At 32.0% G+C, this 22,885-nt stretch overlaps 3 non-coding genes across 3 annotated transcripts; 1 reads left to right on the top strand and 2 right to left on the bottom strand.

Annotated features, from left to right (window-relative positions):
• Positions 1-15,871: 15,871 nt before the first annotated feature.
• On the bottom strand, positions 15,872-15,944 carry TRNAF-GAA (transfer RNA phenylalanine (anticodon GAA)). The gene has a single exon. It is a non-coding gene; the product is annotated as a tRNA-Phe (tRNA).
• A 1,836-nt stretch (positions 15,945-17,780) lies between these two features.
• Positions 17,781-17,853, top strand: TRNAT-UGU (transfer RNA threonine (anticodon UGU)). The gene has a single exon. It is a non-coding gene; the product is annotated as a tRNA-Thr (tRNA).
• A 1,105-nt stretch (positions 17,854-18,958) lies between these two features.
• On the bottom strand, positions 18,959-19,046 carry TRNAS-GGA (transfer RNA serine (anticodon GGA)). Its single transcript has one exon. It is a non-coding gene; the product is annotated as a tRNA-Ser (tRNA).
• Positions 19,047-22,885: the final 3,839 nt, after the last annotated feature.

Here is a 22,885-nt window from a genome sequence, read left to right as displayed (position 1 = left end):
TGCACAACCAACAAAATATTCTGAGAATATACAAGAAGATAAAAAAATACGAGATTGGATAAAAAATTTTATACAAAAAAATAGAAGAATATCCTCGGGTGTCGAGGGAATTGGAGAGATAAAGATTCAAAAAAGAATCGATCTGATTCAAGTCATAATATATATGGGATTTCCAAAGTTATTAATAGAGGGTAAGCCTCAAAAAATCGAAGAATTACAGACGAATATGCACAAAAAACTGAATTGTGTGAATAGAAAACTAAACATTGCTATTGTAAAAGTTACAAATGCTTATAAACACCCTAATATTCTTGCAGAATTTATAGCTGGACAATTAAAGAATAGAGTTTCATTTCGTAAAGCAATGAAAAAAGCTATTGAATTAACTGAACAAGCAGGTACAAAAGGAGTTCAAGTACAGATTGCAGGACGTATTGATGGAAAAGAAATTGCACGTGTCGAATGGATCAGAGAAGGTAGGGTTCCTCTCCAAACCATTCGAGCTAAAATTGAATATTGTTGTTATACAGTTCGAACTATTTATGGAGTTTTAGGGATAAAAGTTTGGATATTTTCGAAATAAAGAAAAATATGTCCTTCTTTCTATTCAATAATTCAATGTCCTATTTTGATTTTATATAAAACAAAAAAGAAAAAATTACTCGATTTTGATTCTCAAAAATTTATCTATTTTATAAGATTGAATCGACTAAAAAAAGAAATTAATCATTTTATAGAGGATTGCCATGCTTAGTGTGTGACTCGTTAGTTTTTTAGAATGATTAAAAAAAAAAAAGAAACCGGTTAATAGTATCAATTCATTTAAAAAGAACTAATAACCAACACATCACTTCGGATTATCTAGATCTAAAGAATTAGTCAAAAGAAAAAAAATTTAATAAAAAAAGAATATAGCAACTGAAAAATTGTGAAAGATAAAAGAAAAAAAAGATTATTTAGTTGTAAAGCAATAAAAATATATAGATAAAAGAAAAGGTGAAAGAAAGAGATTAAAATATATCAATGATATAGAATTCGAATATGTAAAGGTCTATGGGTCATCTCAGAAAAGATAGTGTATTAAAGCATCCTTAAAAATAAAAAAGAATAATATATATATTTTTTTTTTATTTTTAATGTCAATAAATTAAGAGCTCTGAATCAAGAAAAACTGATAATATTGATTCACGAAAAAAGAAATGAATATTCTATTCTAAAAAAATTTTATTAATTTTTAGCTATGAGAAAGGCTCCATTGTCGAATTAAAACCTAACCATTAATCGAGAGGCGATGGGAACGACGAAACCTGCAAATACTTAAGACTTAAGATTTTATTAAAAAAATCTTAAAGAAAACAAATCTTAATGATTTCTTAGGTGGGATGGCGGAAGAAACCTAAAAACAATCCATTTTTTAGGAGTTGTACCCTACATTAACATCTGAATTTCATTACATCTGAATTTGAGAATAAAAGAGTAAATATTCGCCCGCGAGAATTTTTCTTTTATTGAATTTTTTTATATTTTTGCCAATTCTAAGAATCGATATTGAAAACAAGATCTAAAAATTTCGAAGATTGTATGAAATCTCAAAAAATACCGAGATTTCGTTATTTACTAAACATATGACTATTTCTATTATTTTATCGATTAGATAGAATCTATATCCATATAGATATAGATATTTGAATTACTTCATTCGCGAGGAGCCGTATGAGGTGAAAATCTCATGTACGGTTCTGTAATAAAGATGGAATTGAAAAACAACCATCAATTATAACCCCCAAAGAACCAGATTTCGTAAACAACATAGAGGAAGAATGAAGGGAATATCCTATCGAGGTAATAATATTTGCTTCGGAAGATATGCTCTTCAGGCACTTGAGCCAGCTTGGATAACATCTAGACAAATAGAAGCGGGACGGCGGGCAATGTCAAGAAATGTTCGCCGAGGTGGACAAATATGGGTACGTATTTTTCCAGACAAACCGGTTACAGTAAGACCTACTGAAACACGTATGGGTTCAGGAAAAGGATTTCCCGAATATTGGGTAGCTGTTGTTAAACCTGGGAAAATACTTTATGAAATGGGTGGAGTACCAGAAAATATAGCAAGAAAGGCTATTTCAATAGCATCATCCAAAATGCCGATACGAACTCAATTCATTATTTCAGGATAATAAAAGAGAACCAAAGAAAATAGGTCTTTAGAATGAAAAGAAAAAAGGCAATAATAGGTTCCTTTTTTTTTGAACACAAAATATTTTTACTTCCTTTTTTAGATTGAAATAATAAAAAAATGATATGATTCAACCTCAAACTCATTTGAATGTAGCGGATAACAGCGGAGCACGTGAACTGATGTGTATTCGAATCCTAGGAGCTAGTAATCGACGATATGCTTATATTGGCGACATTGTTGTTGCTGTAATCAAACAAGCAGTACCAAATACGAACTTAGAAAAATCTGAAGTGATCAGAGCTGTAATTGTACGTACTTGTAAACAACTAAAACGTAGCAACGGTATAATAATTCAGTATGATGATAATGCTGCAGTTATAATTGATCAAGAAGGAAATCCAAAAGGAACTCGAATCTTTTGCGCAATCGCCCGGGAATTGAGACAGTTAAATTTCACTAAAATAGTTTCATTAGCACCTGAGGTATTATAAGAGGAAACCACGATATGGATATATTCTTTTTTTGTGAAATAGATAAATGTATCTATTTTATCTCAAAAATATATCTTTTGTAATAATTATTATTTTGAAGAATTCGTACTTATAAGTTTTAGAAGTAGCCATTTTTCTTTATTTCAGATTTATACTTGAAAACCTAAACAATATCTATATCTATCTATATATAGATATGGGCGAACGACGGGAATTGAACCCGCGCATGGTGGATTCACAATCCACTGCCTTGATCCACTTGGCTACATCCGCCCTTATAGTAAAAATGATCTATATCTCAAATTCTACCTTTTCATTATCCTTTTTTTTCTAACAAAGGAAAAAAAAAAAGATAAGGAATCATTAAATCAATCAAAAACGTATGTATAAATCTATAGAAATCTAAAAAAAAGATTACTAATCCAATATCCAATATAAAGGAGCAATATTAACAAAGTTGATATTGCTCCTTTATTTTTAAACAAAAACTCGTCTACTTTAAATTAAGATCAAAATTTTATCCATTAACAGATGGAGCTTCCATCGCAGCTAGATCTAGAGGGAAATTATGAGCATTACGTTCATGCATTACTTCCATACCAAGGTTAGCTCGGTTAATAATATCAGCCCAGGTATTTATTACACGACCTTGACTATCAACTACGGATTGGTTGAAATTAAAACCATTTAAGTTGAAAGCCATAGTGCTGATACCTAAAGCGGTAAACCAAATACCTACTACAGGCCAAGCAGCTAGGAAGAAATGTAAAGAACGAGAATTGTTGAAACTTGCATATTGGAAGATTAATCGGCCAAAATAACCATGAGCAGCTACAATATTATAAGTTTCTTCCTCTTGACCAAATCTGTAACCTTCATTAGCGGATTCATTTTCTGTGGTTTCCCTGATCAAACTAGAAGTTACCAAGGAACCATGCATAGCACTGAATAGGGAGCCGCCGAATACACCAGCTACACCTAACATGTGAAATGGATGCATAAGAATATTATGCTCAGCCTGAAATACAATCATAAAATTGAAAGTACCTGAAATTCCTAGAGGCATACCATCCGAAAAGCTTCCTTGACCAATAGGATAGATCAAGAAAACAGCAGTAGCGGCTGCAACAGGAGCTGAATATGCAACAGCAATCCAAGGACGCATACCCAGACGAAAACTAAGTTCCCACTCACGACCCATGTAGCAAGCTACACCAAGTAAGAAGTGTAGAACAATTAGTTCATAAGGACCGCCGTTGTATAACCACTCATCAACAGAAGCTGCTTCCCAGATCGGATAAAAATGCAAACCTATAGCCGCAGAAGTAGGAATAATCGCACCAGAAATGATATTGTTTCCATAAAGTAGAGATCCAGAAACAGGCTCACGAATACCATCAATATCTACTGGAGGGGCAGCGATAAAAGCGATAATAAATACAGAAGTTGCAGTCAATAAAGTAGGAATCATCAAAACACCAAACCATCCAATGTAAAGACGATTTTCGGTGCTGGTTATCCAATTACAGAAGCGACCCCATAGGCTTTCGCTCTCGCGTCTCTCTAAAATTGCAGTCATGGTAAAATCTTGGTTCATTTAATCATTAGGGACTCCCAAGCACAAAAATTCTCTATAATGCGAGAATTTGAGGACTTGTTATTCAACAGTATAACATGACTTATATACCAGTGTCAACCAATACTAATATCCATAGTATGTTCTTATTCATTAGTATGTTCTTATTCATTTCGGTTTATCCGAATTTACCTTGTTTATCCCATTTCATTGATTCATAAAAAAAGTTTATTTTCTATATATCATTCTATTTATAGAAATAGAGAATAGAAATATAGATATAATACAACATCGATCTACAAAAATGAGTTGCCCGGGACTTGAACCCGGAACTAGTCGGATGAAGTAGATAATTTATTCTTGAATAAAATTCAACAATAGAATAAAACAAGAAAAAATCCCTCCCCAAGCCGTGTTTGCAGTTTTCATTGCACACGGCTTTCCCTATGTATACATCTAAACCTTAATTACTTGCCTAGCAAAAGACTCTAAGAAAGTGAAATATAATATTTAATTCATTAACCCCGAATCTTGACTCTGACTACATGAGCATTTCAAAATCCTATATATAGATATAGAAGACTAAAAAAAATGATTTTTTTATCCTCATTGAATAAAAAGAAGGAAGTTCGTTTTATCAATTTACACCGATTTAAAAAATAACATAACCTATTTTCAATTATAAATAATTGACGAAATCGTTTCTTAAAAGAATATCCAAATACCAAATACGACCTCTATAAAACCTACGCAAAGTAAAAGAAGTTCTTGGAAAAATCAAAGAAAAAAGATCTTCTTCTGTAAAAAATTCTTGCAATAATTTTTCTGAACTTAATTTTTTCAAATAAATGCGCACAGTACTTTTATGCTTACGAGCCAAAGTTTTTATACAAGAAAACCGAAGTATATATTTTATTTGATAGAAACTCTTTTTTTTTGCAGATCCATTGTAATAATGAGAAAAATTTCTGCATATGCGCAAAAACCGGTCAATAATATCAAAATCAGATAAATTGGCCCAAACCGGCTTACTAATAGGATGACCCATTACATTACAAAATTTTGTTTTAGCCAATGATCTCATTAGAGGAATAATGGGAACTATTGTATCAAGTTTTTTTATAACAATTTTAATAAGAAATGAATTTTGCAACATTTGACTTCGTACTACTGAAAGATTTAGTGGAATACTTAAAAAATAGCCTAAAAAGTGAAATGAATACTGAGATAATTCGTTTATATAGATCGTTTCTAGTCCAGCCCAAATATCAAAATGACATTGCCATAAATATATAAAATAGTATTTCCATTTATTTATCAAAAAAGGAGTATTCTTTAAAACCAGAATTGATTTTCCTTGATATCTAACATAATGGATGAAAGTATCCTTAAAGAAGAAGAAAGTATATGAACAATTCTTAGTAGATACTTCTACAAGATGTTTTATTTTTTCATAGAAAAAAATTCGCTCAAAAAAAACGCGAAAATGTTTTAACTGTAACTGAGAGGATTTGTTACGTAGAAAAAGAAAGATAGATTCATATTCCCATACATATAAATTATATAGGAACAAGAAAATTCTTCGATTCCTTTTTGAAAAAAAAGTAAAAATCCATTTTTTTGGAGGAAAAAGACTATTCCAATTATAATAGTAATAAAAAAACAACCTTATTAAATGAAAGAAAGAGACATCTTTTATCGAATATCGCAGGATTTGAACCAAGATTTCCAGATGGATAGGATAGGGTATTCGTATATCTGACTTATGATTTAAATATATCAGTTGATCTTCGAAAAAGGGAAAGATCGAATGAATTGATTGAAAATTTTTATAAGATTTTACGATTTCTAATCCCCTTAAGGAAGAGCTAAATAATTGTAGAGAAAATAGAATCTCCACGACGATACCAAAACCTTCTAATATTATTTGAGAAAAAAAATGATAATTATAACCCACAAAAGTATTTTTTTTAGAATCATTAACAAAAAGAATGAAATGAGTCTGTTGATACATTCGAGTACTTAAACGTTTTACAATTAGTAAACTAAATTTATTGTTATAATCGACATTTTCTATAAAAAAGGACTCATGAGCATAAGCTAGTCCATAAATAGATTCCCGAAAAAAAAGTGGGTATAGGATGTCCTGGTATCGAGATCTACGGAGTTCTAAATATGCTTGATATTGCTCCATTAAAAAAAAAAAAGTCTATTTGGTCAAACAAAGAATCAGAGATTCATTGGATTATCAAATGATACATAGTGCGATATGGTCAAAACAGAAAATTATAGGTATAAATATATACCTAGAGAAGTAAAACCCATTAACGGACTCTCTCTAATCGATTTTTTGCCTAATTTTTGTTCTAGGATAACGAGCTAATTAAGAATCCTTTATTTTTTTTTTACCTAATCGCTCTTTTGATTTTGGAAAAAATATCTTTATCAATATACTCTTTCTTTTACACATTTATCGCTACCCCAAAATACCAAAAGATAATGGAAAATAGCTATATAGTTAGGACTCATAACAAAAATAAACCATTCACCAGAAAAGCTTTTCCCACATCAAGCACTAACCTATTTTTAACGTACAATTAGATGGGGTAATGATCCAAATAAAAAATAAATGAAAGCTCGATGCTTTTTGTTTCCCTATTAGAATTAGAACCACCAAGTTCTATCCCTTTATTAATCAAACCCAACGGAATTTTTTTTGTTACGAGCCAAAAATTCAAACAAAAATTTGAGCTGGATCCTAAAAGAATGAAATATTTTTAGAATTCTTCATTGATACGACATGCTACTTTTTCCAGTCATTCCTTTCTGGATCAGTCGTGGTTTTACAAGCTCTACCGATAGTATCGACGAACCCATTGCTTCATAGAAATGCGTAAAAAATAGAGTCGCTCTTAAAAGCCGAGTACTCTACCATTGAGTTAGCAACCCCATTACAATTTAAAAAATAAGGTGGATATTTATACCCAATCGCAATCAAAAAAATAAAATTACAAAATTGAATTGTCTAAAAAACTAAAAAAAGATATACCACCTATTTAAATACTATGTTCTTGAAATACTATGTTAGAGTTATCCATTATTATTATATATATAAGACTATATATATATTGGTATATATAGATCTAATATTTTCGTATATATATTCGTGTTTACCTTTCAATTCACTTACTTATTCATTAACAAAGTTTTTCTTGTTTGTCTCGCAGAAAGAAAACCAATGAACCTACCATTTGATGAAGTAATAACGCCTATTTAACGTAAGTAAGGTGATCAATTTATTCACGATCGGATTATATTTATTTGATACAGTGTTGTCAATATTAGTATTGAAAAAAAAATACAATCGAATAAATACAATCGAATTAATAAGATTTTCAATCTTATTAATTCGATTATTAGTATTATGTTAGAATTACTTATAAGAAAAATTATTTAAATATATATATATCTTTTTTTATTCTAAAATGATATTCTAAACTAAAAAAACGTATAAAATTATAGAAATATAGAAATCAATAGGAAAATACAAATTTCATATAGAAATGGAACAACTTCCCTATTATGTGAAATTCACATCGAAAAAGGCAATAGCCAGTTTCCCTTATAAATTGTAATCACTTTTTTCGTAAAATATCGTCTACTTACTATGCTTCTATTCCAATACGAAAGATAGAAATCTGTTTAATAATTAAGTATCTTTGTATTCGGCTCAATCCTTCTTTTAGGAAAAGATTGTGCCGAGTTTAATTGCAATTAATCCAAAGTATCCATTGCTTCGAATTCAAATAGTATCCATTGCTTCGAATTCAAATTTGATCTCCTTCCATACTTCGCAAGCAGCAGCTAATTCAGGACTCCATTTGCTAGCCTCACGGATAATTTCATTACCTTCACGAGCAAGATCACGTCCTTCATTTCGAGCCTTCACACAGGCTTCAAGAGCTACTCGATTAGCTACAGCACCTGGTGCATTTCCCCAAGGGTGTCCTAAAGTTCCTCCGCCAAATTGAAGTACGGAATCATCTCCAAAGATTTCGGTCAGAGCAGGCATATGCCAAACGTGAATACCTCCCGAAGCAACAGGCAGAACACCTGGTAGAGAAACCCAATCCTGAGTGAAATAAATACCACGACTTCGATCTTTTTCAACAAAATCATCACGCAGTAAGTCAACAAAACCTAAAGTGATATCTCTTTCCCCTTCAAGTTTACCTACTACGGTACCGGAGTGAACATGATCTCCACCAGACAAACGTAATGCTTTAGCTAATACACGAAAGTGCATACCATGATTCTTTTGTCTGTCGATAACTGCATGCATTGCACGATGTATATGAAGAAGTAGACCATTATCTCGGCAATAATGAGCCAAGCTAGTATTTGCAGTGAATCCCCCTGTTAAATAATCATGCATTACGATAGGAACGCCTAATTCTCTGGCAAATACAGCTCTTTTCATCATTTCTTCGCATGTACCCGCAGTTGCATTCAAGTAATGCCCTTTGATTTCACCTGTTTCAGCCTGTGATTTAAAAATCGCTTCAGCACAAAATAAGAAACGGTCTCTCCAACGCATAAATGGTTGGGAATTCACATTTTCATCATCTTTGGTAAAATCAAGTCCCCCACGAAGACATTCATAAACAGCTCTACCATAATTCTTAGCGGATAACCCCAATTTAGGTTTAATAGTACATCCTAATAGGGGACGACCATACTTGTTCAATTTATCTCTCTCAACTTGGATGCCGTGAGGCGGACCTTGGAAAGTTTTAATATAAGCGGTTGGGATTCGCAAATCCTCCAGACGTAGAGCACGCAGTGCCTTGAACCCAAATACATTACCGACAATAGAAGTAAACATGTTAGTAACAGAACCTTCTTCAAAAAGGTCTAAAGGATAAGCTACGTAAGCAATATATTGATTTTCTTCCCCAGCAACAGGTTCGATGTGATAGCATCGTCCTTTGTAACGATCAAGACTGGTAAGCCCATCGGTCCACACAGTTGTCCATGTACCAGTAGAAGATTCGGCGGCTACCGCAGCACCTGCTTCTTCAGGTGGAACTCCAGGTTGAGGAGTTACTCGAAATGCTGCCAAGATATCAGTATCTTTGGTTTCATACTCAGGAGTATAATAATTCAATTTATAATCTTTAACACCAGCTTTGAACCCAACACTTGCTTTAGTCTCTGTTTGTGGTGACATAAATCCCTCCCTACAACTCTTGAATTAAGAATTCTTGAAACAATAAGGTCTACTCGATATGACTTAGGAGTTAATGAAATCTTTTACAAAAATCAACTACTATTATCAATTAATCCCAAAGGTTCGTTATGTTATTATTAAATTAAACGATGGTATTTGATTTGTCAAATACATCATTATTGTATACTCTTTTCTATGTATGGCGCAACCCAATCTTTTTTTTTTTTCAATTTGATCTTATTTTTTAATTTTGAAATCGAAAGATCTAATCTAAATAATAATAATAATTTATTCTTAATCTTGACAGTGATATATGTTGTCTATGTAAATCCTAGATGTAAAAATAGGCAGCTTTCTCCCCGGAAAATAAAAAAAGAGGTCAAAAAATAGGGAAACAGAGGGTAAGTCTAAAAAATTGTCTACTGAGGAAATACGAAAGCCAATGATAAAAAAAATGAATTCTAAATTAAGGTACAGGTTCGAATTCCATACAGAATATAGATGATATTTTCTAGAATGATAGAAAAAAAGAAAAGACTTTCGAAAGATTTTATCCAATTGAAATTTTCAAAATAACTGCAGTAAGCTTAAGAATTCAATAATTGAATTTGAATAAGTAAGTAAACAGTTAAAGAGGATTGATGGAATAGTACCAAAAAAATGGAGTACTAACTCCCATTTCTTATTTCTTTTTGAATTAACCGATCAACTTGCTTTCTTATCGAACATTTCTTTTTGATTTAAAAACTTTTTCGGAAAAAAAAATTGGCTTTTGATATGCGAATAAATCCTCCTACTTCCGGTCCTGAAGTTTCTTCGATTGAAAAAAAAAATCTGGGACATATTGACCAAATAATTGGTCCGGTACTAGATGTAGCCTTTCCCCCGGGGAAGATGCCTAATATTTACAATGCTCTGGTAGTTAAGGGTCGAGATACTGTTGGTCAACAAATTAATGTGACTTGTGAAGTACAACAATTATTAGGAAATAATCGAGTTAGGGCTGTAGCTATGAGTGCTACAGATGGTCTAATGAGAGGAATGCAAGTTATTGACACAGGAACTCCCCTAAGTGTTCCAGTAGGCGGAGCAACTCTAGGACGAATTTTCAACGTGCTTGGAGAGCCGATTGATAATTTAGGTCCTGTAGATACTCGTACAACATCTCCCATTCATAGATCTGCGCCTACCTTTATACAATTAGATACAAAATTATCTATTTTTGAAACAGGAATAAAAGTAGTAGATCTTTTAGCTCCTTATCGTCGTGGAGGAAAAATAGGACTTTTCGGTGGAGCTGGAGTGGGTAAAACAGTACTTATTATGGAATTGATCAATAACATTGCCAAAGCTCATGGAGGTGTATCTGTATTTGGCGGAGTAGGTGAGCGTACTCGCGAGGGAAATGATCTTTATATGGAAATGAAAGAATCTGGAGTAATTAATGAACAAAATATTGCAGAATCCAAAGTAGCTTTAGTATATGGTCAAATGAATGAACCACCCGGAGCTCGTATGAGAGTTGGTTTAACTGCCCTAACTATGGCGGAATATTTTCGAGATGTCAATGAGCAAGATGTACTTCTATTTATCGACAATATCTTCCGCTTCGTTCAAGCAGGATCTGAAGTATCTGCCTTATTGGGTCGAATGCCCTCTGCTGTGGGTTATCAACCCACTCTTAGTACTGAAATGGGTTCTTTACAAGAAAGAATCACTTCTACCAAAGAAGGGTCCATAACTTCTATTCAAGCAGTTTATGTACCTGCCGACGATTTAACTGACCCTGCTCCTGCTACGACATTTGCACATTTAGATGCTACTACTGTACTATCAAGAGGATTAGCCGCCAAAGGTATCTATCCAGCAGTAGATCCTTTAGATTCAACCTCAACTATGCTCCAACCTCGAATCGTTGGTGAAGAACATTATGAGACTGCGCAACGAGTTAAACAAACTTTACAACGTTACAAAGAACTTCAAGACATTATAGCTATCCTTGGCTTGGACGAATTATCCGAAGAAGATCGCTTAACCGTAGCAAGAGCACGAAAAATTGAGCGTTTCTTATCACAACCTTTTTTCGTAGCAGAAGTTTTTACCGGTTCGGCTGGAAAATATGTTGGTCTAGTAGAAACAATTAGAGGGTTTAATTTGATTCTTTCTGGAGAATTAGACGGTCTTCCTGAACAAGCCTTTTATTTGGTAGGTAATATCGATGAAGCTACTGCGAAGGCTACGAACTTAGAAACGGAGAGCAATTTGAAGAAATGACTTTAAATCTTTGTGTATTGACCCCCAATCGAATTGTTTGGGATTCAGAAGTGAAGGAAATCATTTTACCTACTAATAGCGGACAAATTGGAGTATTACCTAATCATGCGCCTATTGCCTCAGCTGTCGATATAGGTATTTTGAGAATACGTCTTAAAGACCAATGGTTAACAATGGCTCTGATGGGGGGGTTTGCTAGAATAAATAATAATGAGATAACTGTTTTAGTAAATGATGCGGAAAAGGGTAGTGACATTGATCCACAAGAAGCACAGCAAACTCTTGAAATAGCAGAAACTAATTTGAATAAGGCTGAAGGCAAGAGACAAACAATTGAGGCAAATCTAGCTCTTAGACGAGCTAGAACACGAGTAGAGGCTATCAATGTTATTTCATAACAAGTTGAAATTGATGCGTCCCAATATCCGAAAACAATAAAAAGAAAAAAGAAACAGTCAGAAGAAAAAAGTAAGTAGAAAAGCTTATTAGATACCACAGTCAAAGGTATCTAATAAGTTATAACTATACCTTACCTACTATTGGATTTGAACCAATGACTCCCGCCGTATGAAAGCAATACTCTAACCACTGAGTTAAGTAGGTAATTTAGGACTCCTCCTCAAAAAAAAAAAAAGAAGAGTACCCATCTATCAGATTAATTGATTATAAATGTAAAATTACTGATAAGCAATACCAACCCCCGTTCAAGGGATTCGATCATGTAATATTCATCTTGACAAGCAATTATCTTCATACTATGATAAAATATGTATCAAAAACACAAGGGCTGTAGCTCAGTTAGGTAGAGCACCTCGTTTACACGAGCGCCAATGCTTTTTTTCAGAGGAGTTCATCTTGTAATTAAAAAAGTTTATCTTATAGTAAGAAATCGGTGTCTTACTCCATTTTAAGGAACAAAACAAGAGAACACTAGCCTGACAAAGGGTTTAGCCATAAAATCGAATCCATAATTGATTTGAGATATTGATAAGGTGAATACCCATTTCTCGTCAATGCTAAACATAAAGGGTATAGGGACCTAAAAAAGATTATCTTTTCTTCCTATTTTATGAACTTTAAGGTGTATGAAGTGTCATTTCTTATCTTCTATTTTAATTTTAGTAGGTGGATAAAGAGTCCATTTAACTTAAGTTGATCTAGGCCAGAAGCAGACCTACGTCAAGATAATCCTTCTTTGAAACACTTTGGTAGTGCTCTTTGATTGTTATACAAATAAAAAAGAAGAGCATAGGGAATCATCTCTTTATTCTTTACTGTAAAAAAAAAAAAAGATGGTGGACTAACTAATATTTTTATCAGTTAATGAAAAAGCTCAATGCAAAAAAAAATGCATGTTGGGTTTTGAAAACAATTTAAATCATTTAGATAATAATTAGTTTGATCTGTTTTACCGAGAAGGTCTACGGTTCGAGTCCGTATAGCCCTAATATTCCTACAGATACTAATAATATTAATACTATTTTGGATCGAATAGATCTCATTACTAAGACTATTACTAAAAAAAAAACAATTTGTAACTTTCTATTCGAACATATTCATATTCGATAGAATAATATTAATATTAGTATATTCAGCTAGTCTAAAAAAATGGAGACTTTAGACTAAAAATGAAAATGAATTTGGTATATTTTCTACATTCAGAGGAGTACTTTTATGTTTCTTCTTTACGAATATGATATTTTTTGGGCATTTCTAATAATATCAAGTTTGATTCCTATTTTGGCATTTCTAATTTCTGGAATTTTAGCCCCCATTAGCAAGGGACCGGAAAAACTTTCTAGTTATGAATCCGGAATAGAACCAATAGGCGATGCTTGGTTACAATTTCGAATCCGTTATTATATGTTTGCTCTCATTTTTGTTGTTTTTGATGTTGAAACGGTTTTTCTTTATCCATGGGCAATGAGTTTCGATGTATTAGGGGTATCCGTATTTTTAGAAGCTTTCTTATTCGTGCTTATCCTAATTGTTGGTTCAGTTTATGCATGGCGAAAGGGGGCATTAGAATGGTCTTAATTCTTGACTATTTAGACAATTAGAAAAAAAAATATTGAGACAATTATGAATTCCATTGAGTTTCCCTTACTTGATCAAACAACCCAAAATTCAGTTATTTCAACGACATTAAATGATTTTTCAAATTGGTCAAGATTATCCAGTTTATGGCCGCTTCTTTATGGTACGAGTTGTTGCTATCATTGAATTTGCTTCATTAATAGGATCACGATTCGATTTTGATCGTTATGGACTAGTACCACGATCGAGTCCTAGGCAGGCGGACCTAATTTTAACAGCGGGCACTGTAACTATGAAAATGGCCCCTTCTTTAGTTCGATTATATGAACAAATGCCCGAACCTAAATATGTTATTGCTATGGGAGCCTGTACAATTACGGGGGGGATGTTTAGTACCGATTCTTATAGTACTGTTCGAGGCGTAGATAAGCTAATTCCTGTAGATGTATATTTGCCGGGCTGTCCACCTAAACCGGAGGCCATTATAGATGCTATAACAAAACTTCGTAAGAAAATATCTCGAGAAATATATGAAGATCCAATGAGTTTTCAACGAGAGAATAGATGTTTTACTACCAACCATAAGTTTCATGTTGGATACAGTACTTATACTGACAATTATGGTCAAGAATTTTTCTATCAACCGCCATCTACTTCAGAGATATCGTCTGACACATTTTTTTAAAGTACAATAATAAAAAGCAATTCCTTTTTTAAAAATTTCATCGTATTTTAAAAATTTCATCGTAATAGAAAATACTAATACCAAACTCATAAAAAAAATTTAGGAGAAGCAAAAAATGCAAGGTCGTTTGTCTTCTTGGCTAGTCAAACATGGACTAATTCATAGATCCTTGGGTTTCGATTACCTAGGAATAGAGACTTTACAAATAAAGCCCGAGGATTGGCATTCCATTGCTGTCATTTTATATGTATATGGTTACAATTATCTACGTTCTCAATGTGCCTATGATGTAGCACCCGGAGGACTCTTAGCTAGTGTATATCATTTTACAAGAATAGAGTATGGTATAAATCAACCCGAAGAGGTATGCATAAAAATATTTGTATCAAGAAAAAATCCCAGAATTCCTTCGATTTTTTGGGTTTGGAAAAGTGCGGATTTTCAAGAAAAGGAATCTTATGATATGTTGGGAATCTCTTATGATAGTCATCCGCGTCTAAGACGTATTTTAATGCCCGAAAATTGGATAGGATGGCCTTTGCGTAAAGATTATATTGCTCCAAATTTTTATGAAATACAAGATGCTCACTAAATGATAAAAATAATAAACTAATCCAAACTTCTGCAACCCCAGTCAAAGAATATAAGTACATTCTGTTATAGATCAGACAAAATAATTGATTGACATTAAATCAGGCAGAGTAATGGAAGTTGCATTCAGATATTATTATGTGAGAAATCACAAAATTCAGAAATAATAGAATGAATAATTATAGGGTTTAAAATAGGATGGATAGGAGTTTCTTAAGATTCTAAAACAAAAACAATACTGAGTTCTTATCAGCCAAGCCAATAAAAGAAATAGGATGAACTGCAAAAATTCTTTATCTTTATAATAAACTAATTCTTTATCTTTATAATAAACTATATAACGTGCACATCACCATCAATTATACGGCCACGAAAAAAAAAACACAAAGAAAAGGGCTCGATTCTATTTTGGTAATCCTTCTCAGATGAATTCTTAATATTCTCACTCCACCCCAGAACTTCGACTTTTAGGTCTTTTAACCAACTAATTAAACCACTCGAATATTATGGAAATAGAAACCTTTTTTTGTATCGCAGAAAAAAAAGGAAAAAAATAGATAAAGAATTCATTATCTATATATCTATATCTATATATATATAGATACTATAGATAAGCGAATATACCTAATAAAAAATTGCATCTATTCTTTAATCATCTAGGAAAAGTATATCTACAGATACCTAAATAGATCAAAGAAATATGTTATGTATCAGAATCTAGAAGAACACAAATTTGTATGAGTATCTATCCCCCATATTCATTAAAATGAATATGGGGGATAGATACTCATACAAATGAATCTTGTGTCAGGAACCAGATTTGAACTGGTGACACGAGGATTTTCAGTCCTCTGCTCTACCAACTGAGCTATCCCGACCATTCTTGAAGCTTAATACTTTGATTTTAAAAGATTTTTAAAATCTATGTTAATGAATCTATATCAACTAAGTAAAAAAAAAGTTTGTAAGTGAGTTTCCGCAGTAATAATTATTTTTTATTGTTAATCGTTAATTACGCATATGAAAATTCCTTGCTAAAAAATAAGATATTAATTTATACATTTCTGATTAAAAAAAATTCTATGTGTTTCACATATATATTTATATCTATTCCAAAACTCGTCCCTTGTCATTATGATAGATAAGAAAATTATGATAGATAGGAAATTGATGAAAATAAAAATTCCAATTTCGTTGGGAAATAATAAATCGAATAAAACACATAAATAAGGACTTCAAGATAGAGAGGATATAGGAAAAAAATTAGAAAATGAAAAAGTATTTTTGGGGATAGAGGGACTTGAACCCTCATGATTTCTTAAGTCGACGGATTTTCCTCTTACTTTCAATTTCATTGTTGTCGGTATTGACATGTAGAATAGGACTCTATCTTTATTCTCATCTGATTTATCAGTTCTTCAAGGGTTTTAGCCGATTATGATGAAGTGAATAATTTCATCAATAAATATTCCATCTTTTCTTCAACTTCGAATTGATTTGATTCACATTTTTCATTTGTGAATATTTTTATCACAAATAGATCTTCAATAATAAAATAAAAAGTAACAAATTGAAAGAGTATTTCAGTATATATATATGTTTCTAAATGTTTATCTTTGATCCATTCCTGTAATTTTGGTGAAAGGATTCTTTTACTAATGCAATAAAAAAAGTCGTCAATTTCGTTTGTTAGAACAGCTTCCATAGAGTCTCTGCACCTATCCCTTTTTTATTATCACTTTCTGAATTTTTATTTGTTTTCAGAAAACAGGATTTGGCTCAGGATTGCCCATTGTGAATTCCAGGGTTTCTCTGAATTTGAAAATTATTACTTGGTAAGTTTCCATACCAAAACTCAATCCAATTAAGTCCGTAGCGTCTACCAATTTCGCCATATCCCCATCTTTTTTTTTATTTGAATCTGATTATAATAGAATGCTTTTTTTTTCATTTCTATTATGAGAATTATGCGGGAACTTTTGAATTCATTAAATACATATTATTTTATTAAATATTAAAAACCCCTTTCTCCAATTTTATAGATTTTATTTCATCTATATTGGATACCTTTATTTGTTTGAATCAGAACTAATTCTAATATCTATATATTAACAATTCAATATACACAGATATAGACCACATATCTACTTATCTTCTATGTACCTACTTATCTTCTTTTTTCATACAATTTAGAATACTCGAATGGTCGATTCTTTTTTTTTTTTTGTTTTTGCTTAAAAAAAAAAAGAAAATAAACAATCCATTTATTCATATACAATTTATATAACTAAAACGAATCTAGTGGCTAAAAAAAACCATTCTTTTAATTGAATATAATATAGAATTAGACATTTACTTAGAAATATGGAATTCCTTAATAAATATTTACTAAAATTTATATTTATTCAAATTTACTTTAAGTACTAATAAATAATCTTTTTGAAAGAAATCAATTTAATAATATATATCTAGAATAGTAGATCGAAATAAATTATATTAAATAAATTATATTAATATAATATTAATTATTATCTTGCACTTTATGTTATCAGATAAAATAAATAATAGAAATAATAAAAATTGGGTTTGATTTTCTATATTTTCTTTCTCTATTTTTGATGTTTGTATTAATTTGAATTTTGTTATAAATAACTAAAAATTGATAACTAAGATCCCATTCAATTCTTCTGCATATGTATATTTCGTTTACATTAGCCGGTTTAGCTCAGAGGTTAGAGCATCGCATTTGTAATGCGATGGTCATCGGTTCGAATCCGATAACCGGCTTTTCTCTATTTGTTTTTTACATAATTGATAATATCTTTTTTAGAAATAAAAAATTGGGAGAGTTCGATCTCTGCGGAAGAAATCAAGAAATTAACCTACTTTTTTGTATTCTTTTATATACAATAAATTCGGATATTGATAAAATTCATCTAATTCTTCTTTGTACTATAAAACTTTAGTAGATTTCGCTTCATTTAGAATTCTATAATATTTTTCATTTCGTTTAGTTTTCATTTCGATTTATAAGATTTTTCATTTTAAAAAAGGAGTTTTTATGTCACGTTACAGAGGACCTCGTTTCAAAAAAATACGTCGTCTAGGATATTTACCAGGACTTACTAGTAAAAGGCCAACAGTCAAAAACGAATTTCGAAATCAATTGCGCTTCAGTAAAAAATCTCAATATCGTATTCGTTTAGAAGAAAAACAAAAATTGCGTTTTCATTATGGTCTTACAGAACGACAATTGCTTAAATACGTTCGTATCTCCGGAAAAGCTAAAGGATCAACTGGTCAGGTTTTATTACAACTACTTGAAATGCGCTTGGATAACATACTTTTTCGATTGGGTATGGCTGCGACTATTCCTCAAGCCCGCCAATTTATAAACCATAGACATGTTTTAGTTAATGGTCGTATAGTGGATATACCAAGTTATCGTTGTAAACCTCAAGATATTATTACAGCAAAGGATGAACAAAAATCTAAAACTCTTATTCAAAATTATTTTGATTCAGCCCCCCATGAGAAATTGCCAAATCATTTGACTGTTCACCCTTTCCAATATAAAGGTTTAATTAATCAAATAATAGATAATAAATGGGTTGGTTTGAAAATAAATGAATTACTGGTTGTAGAATATTATTCTCGTCAAACTTAAACTTAACTAAAATAACAAGAGTTTTTTTTACAAGGATTTTCTGCTATTCATATATCATAGACATGGATATGCGAAAATTTTTATTCCTTGCCCACCCGTTATCCACTATTTTTTGTATTACCGAAAAATGAGGAATATAAAGTTGTCCATATCAACAAACAAATTTGAAATATGAAATAATGGTATGCATTGGGATGAGTAATATTGATGAATTTGGTAAAGATTCGGAAAGAGAGGGATTCGAACCCCCGGTAAACAAAAAGCCTACATAGCAGTTCCAATGCTACGCCTTGAACCACTCGGCCATCTCTCCTATATAATGATGCCCAGAAACCGGTTGAATGTTGAATAGTGAATCAATCCTATTTTTCATAAATGCATAAAACCTATTCAAACTATAAAAATACAAAGTAAAATTAAAAAAAAACCTCCTACAAGGTCTTAGGATAAACAAATTTGATTGATGAGTTCATTTTTACGTTATTTCGCACTGTATTATAATTATACAATTCCTTTATTTGTGGGATTGATTTCTCACACCATGATTAATTAAATTATAGAATGGATTTCTACCTATGCCTAGATCTCGGATAAATGAAAATTTTATAGATAAGACCTTTTCAATTGTAGCCAATATCTTATTACGAATAATTCCGACAACTTCAGGAGAAAAAAGGGCATTCACTTATTACAGAGATGGTGTGATTTGATTCCATTTTTTTTGACCGATTTCGGTCAAAAAAAAATGGAATGGAAAAACCCCACGCGTGTTGAAGGTGAAATTTGTAAATAAAAGGATTAATTCCTTCTGTCGTGTATCCTCGATTAATGAAGCCTTATATGCTTGAATTTTAGGTTTCTAGTATTAAGCGAAAGGTTATACCTATACTTATGGGGTTAGGTCAACCCCAAATTACTAGTACTGATAGGCAACATTGGGAAAGAAGCACTACGCTTGGGAATCAAGGACACGAAAACTTTGTATCTATCTAATCCATGGCTTATCGAGATTGGGACTAACAGGAATGGTTGGGACAATAAATATCCATCTCGTTCATATTTTGGATACCCATAGAACCATCGAAGATTATTGAGGTGACTAATTCCAGGAAATTAAGCAGCGTAGAGGACAAAGAAATTGTTGAAGTTCTTATTTTTTTTTATCAAGTACCTACATACTTAATGTTAAGAAATAATTTTTGACAGGAAGGTTGGCTAGAGATTTATTGTAAAAACACTAGCTCTGTTCAGTTGAGAATGAGAATACTGGAATATTTTTTGATTTGATGGATTTTTCTCATTACACACATAAGGGGGGAGCCGTATGAGATGAAAATCTCACGTACAGTTCTGGAGCGGAGATTCTTTGAACCGAATGACGACCGTAACGGATGTCAGCTCAATCTGAAGGAAATTATGCAGAAGCTTTACAGAATTATTATGAGGCTATGCGACTGGAAATTGATCCCTATGATCGAAGTTATATACTTTATAACATAGGCCTTATTCACACAAGTAACGGAGAACATACTAAAGCTTTGGAATATTATTTTCGGGCGCTCGAACGAAACCCATTTTTACCCCAAGCTTTTAATAATATGGCCGTGATCTGTCATTACGTGCGACTATCTCCACTATAGAAAGAAAAAAGAAAAGAACAAGCAAATCCACAAATTTTAATATAAGAAATATAGAAATATAAATAATTATAAATAAGAAAGGCTTTCTACATATATATATCGTTCAAAACAACGATTTTTATCAGCTGTAGCAAAGAAACTTCATAGAAGTAAAAATATGAAGAAATCGATATGTCTAGATACCCTCTTTTTCTATGGATAAAAGATCTAATTGATAAAGGAAGCATCGTAAGGATCAATTAACACGGTTTTCAATCGATATAATAAAAACTGCTTCCTTATCTCATGATAAATAAAGAAGTCAGGAATCCACTTATGTAATAAAAAGGATCCCCTGGTATTTTGAGCAGCGGTGTAGTATCAAATCCCAAAGATAGAAAGTATTTTCTCTTTACTTATAAGAACTTATAAGATAAGAAAGAAAAAACTTTTACCAAGATTCTATAGAAATGAATCTATCATATATTTTTGTATATGATATATAAAATCGAGATAGTTACCTTTCAGAAAATTAGAATTAGGGCGTTAATGCCAATGCTTGATTCCCTTTTCTGAAGGTAGGAGAAAAGATAAAACTAAAAAAAAAGATGAAATTCTTTGAAATTCTTTATTTATTAGTAAAAATGAAAGTTTGAAACTCATATTAATAATTTCTTTTTTTCTTTTAGTTAACTTCAAGATAATAGAACAAAAAAAGAATTGACTACTGAGCCGTATGAGTCAGGAAATTCTCAAGTACGGTTCTAAGGAAAGGAATTGACTCACCTATTTCGACCGAGGAGAACAGGCCATTCGGCAGGGAGACTCAGAAGTTGCGGAGTCTTGGTTTAATCAAGCCGCTGAATATTGGAAACAAGCTATAGCTCTCACCCCCGGTAATTATATTGCAGCACAGAATTGGTTGAAGATCACAGGGCGTTTTGAATAAGAACACTCTGTTTCTTTTTTTTCTTATATATTTATCTATCTATATAAAGATATAGATAGATAAATATATATTGTTATAAATTCTTGTTTCTTGTCCCTATCAAATTCAAAAATCATTTCTATAGGAACGACCAATCACATAATTTAAATATATCCCTTCTAATTTTGTTCGATTTTGTCTAGTATTTCATAGAAATAAACGAGATGTGGATACAGTAGATAATTTTCTCCTTTTTTCTGTTATTTAAACTAATATTCAATCAAATTAAGAAAAGAGACCTTCAAAAAAAGAAATAAAATATAGGTATATTGCCTAATAATGAATGCTAATGCCTGCTCAATTTGAAATAGAGTACATACTTATACTTTATCTAAAAAAAAAAATAAAATCTAAGGAATAGAATTAGAATAAAATCTGAAATACATTTGATTAGGCTGCACGAAAAATTATTGAACTTCCATTCAGAGTTCCCAAAAAGGTCTTAGAAGATTAAAATAGGTCCGTTGAGCGCCTCACTCTTATGTCATAATAGATTCGAACACTTGCCCCGAATTGACTTCGAGATCATAATTGTTCTAGTGAAAAACTAAAGAAATGAAATTTACTAAGATATCCAATACATGAGAGATAGGAGAGAACAAAACTCAATAGAAACATCTCTAATAAGTTCACTAATTCTGTTTTATGTTGGCAGGTCTCTTTGTATGTGTTGTCTGGAAAGAGGAGGACTCAATGATTATTCGTTCACCGGAACCAGAAGTTAAAATTTTGGTAGATAGGGATCCTATAAAAACTTCTTTTGAGGAATGGGCAAAACCTGGTCATTTCTCAAGAACAATAGCTAAGGGACCAGATACTACTACTTGGATCTGGAACCTACATGCTGACGCTCATGATTTTGATAGCCATACTAATGATTTAGAGGAGATTTCCCGAAAAGTTTTTAGTGCGCATTTTGGCCAACTCTCTATCATCTTTCTTTGGCTGAGTGGCATGTATTTTCATGGTGCTCGTTTTTCCAATTATGAGGCATGGTTAAGTGATCCTACTCACATTAGGCCTAGTGCTCAGGTGGTTTGGCCAATAGTGGGTCAAGAAATATTGAATGGTGATGTAGGGGGGGGGTTCCGAGGAATACAAATAACCTCTGGTTTTTTTCAGATTTGGAGAGCATCTGGAATAACTAATGAATTACAACTCTATTGTACTGCAATTGGTGCATTGGTCTTTGCAGCCTTAATGCTTTTTGCTGGTTGGTTTCATTATCACAAAGCTGCTCCAAAATTGGCTTGGTTCCAAGATGTAGAATCTATGTTGAATCACCATTTGACAGGGCTCCTAGGGTTGGGGTCTCTTTCTTGGGCAGGACATCAAATACATGTATCTTTACCGATTAACCAATTTCTAAATGCTGCAGTAGATCCCAAAGAGATACCACTTCCTCATGAATTTATCCTAAATCGGGATCTTTTGGCTCAACTTTATCCGAGTTTTTCCGAGGGAGCAACCCCATTTTTTACCTTGAATTGGTCAAAATACGGAGAATTTCTTACTTTTCGTGGAGGATTAGATCCAGTAACTGGA

The sequence above is a fragment of the Vigna unguiculata genome, unplaced genomic scaffold, assembly GCF_037176805.1.
Source record: "Vigna unguiculata cultivar grain cowpea cultivar isolate G323 ecotype 2 unplaced genomic scaffold, ASM3717680v1 ptg000133l, whole genome shotgun sequence".
In the NCBI taxonomy this organism is placed as follows: domain Eukaryota; kingdom Viridiplantae; phylum Streptophyta; class Magnoliopsida; order Fabales; family Fabaceae; genus Vigna; species Vigna unguiculata.
This window is presented reverse-complemented; position numbering and strand designations above follow the sequence as displayed.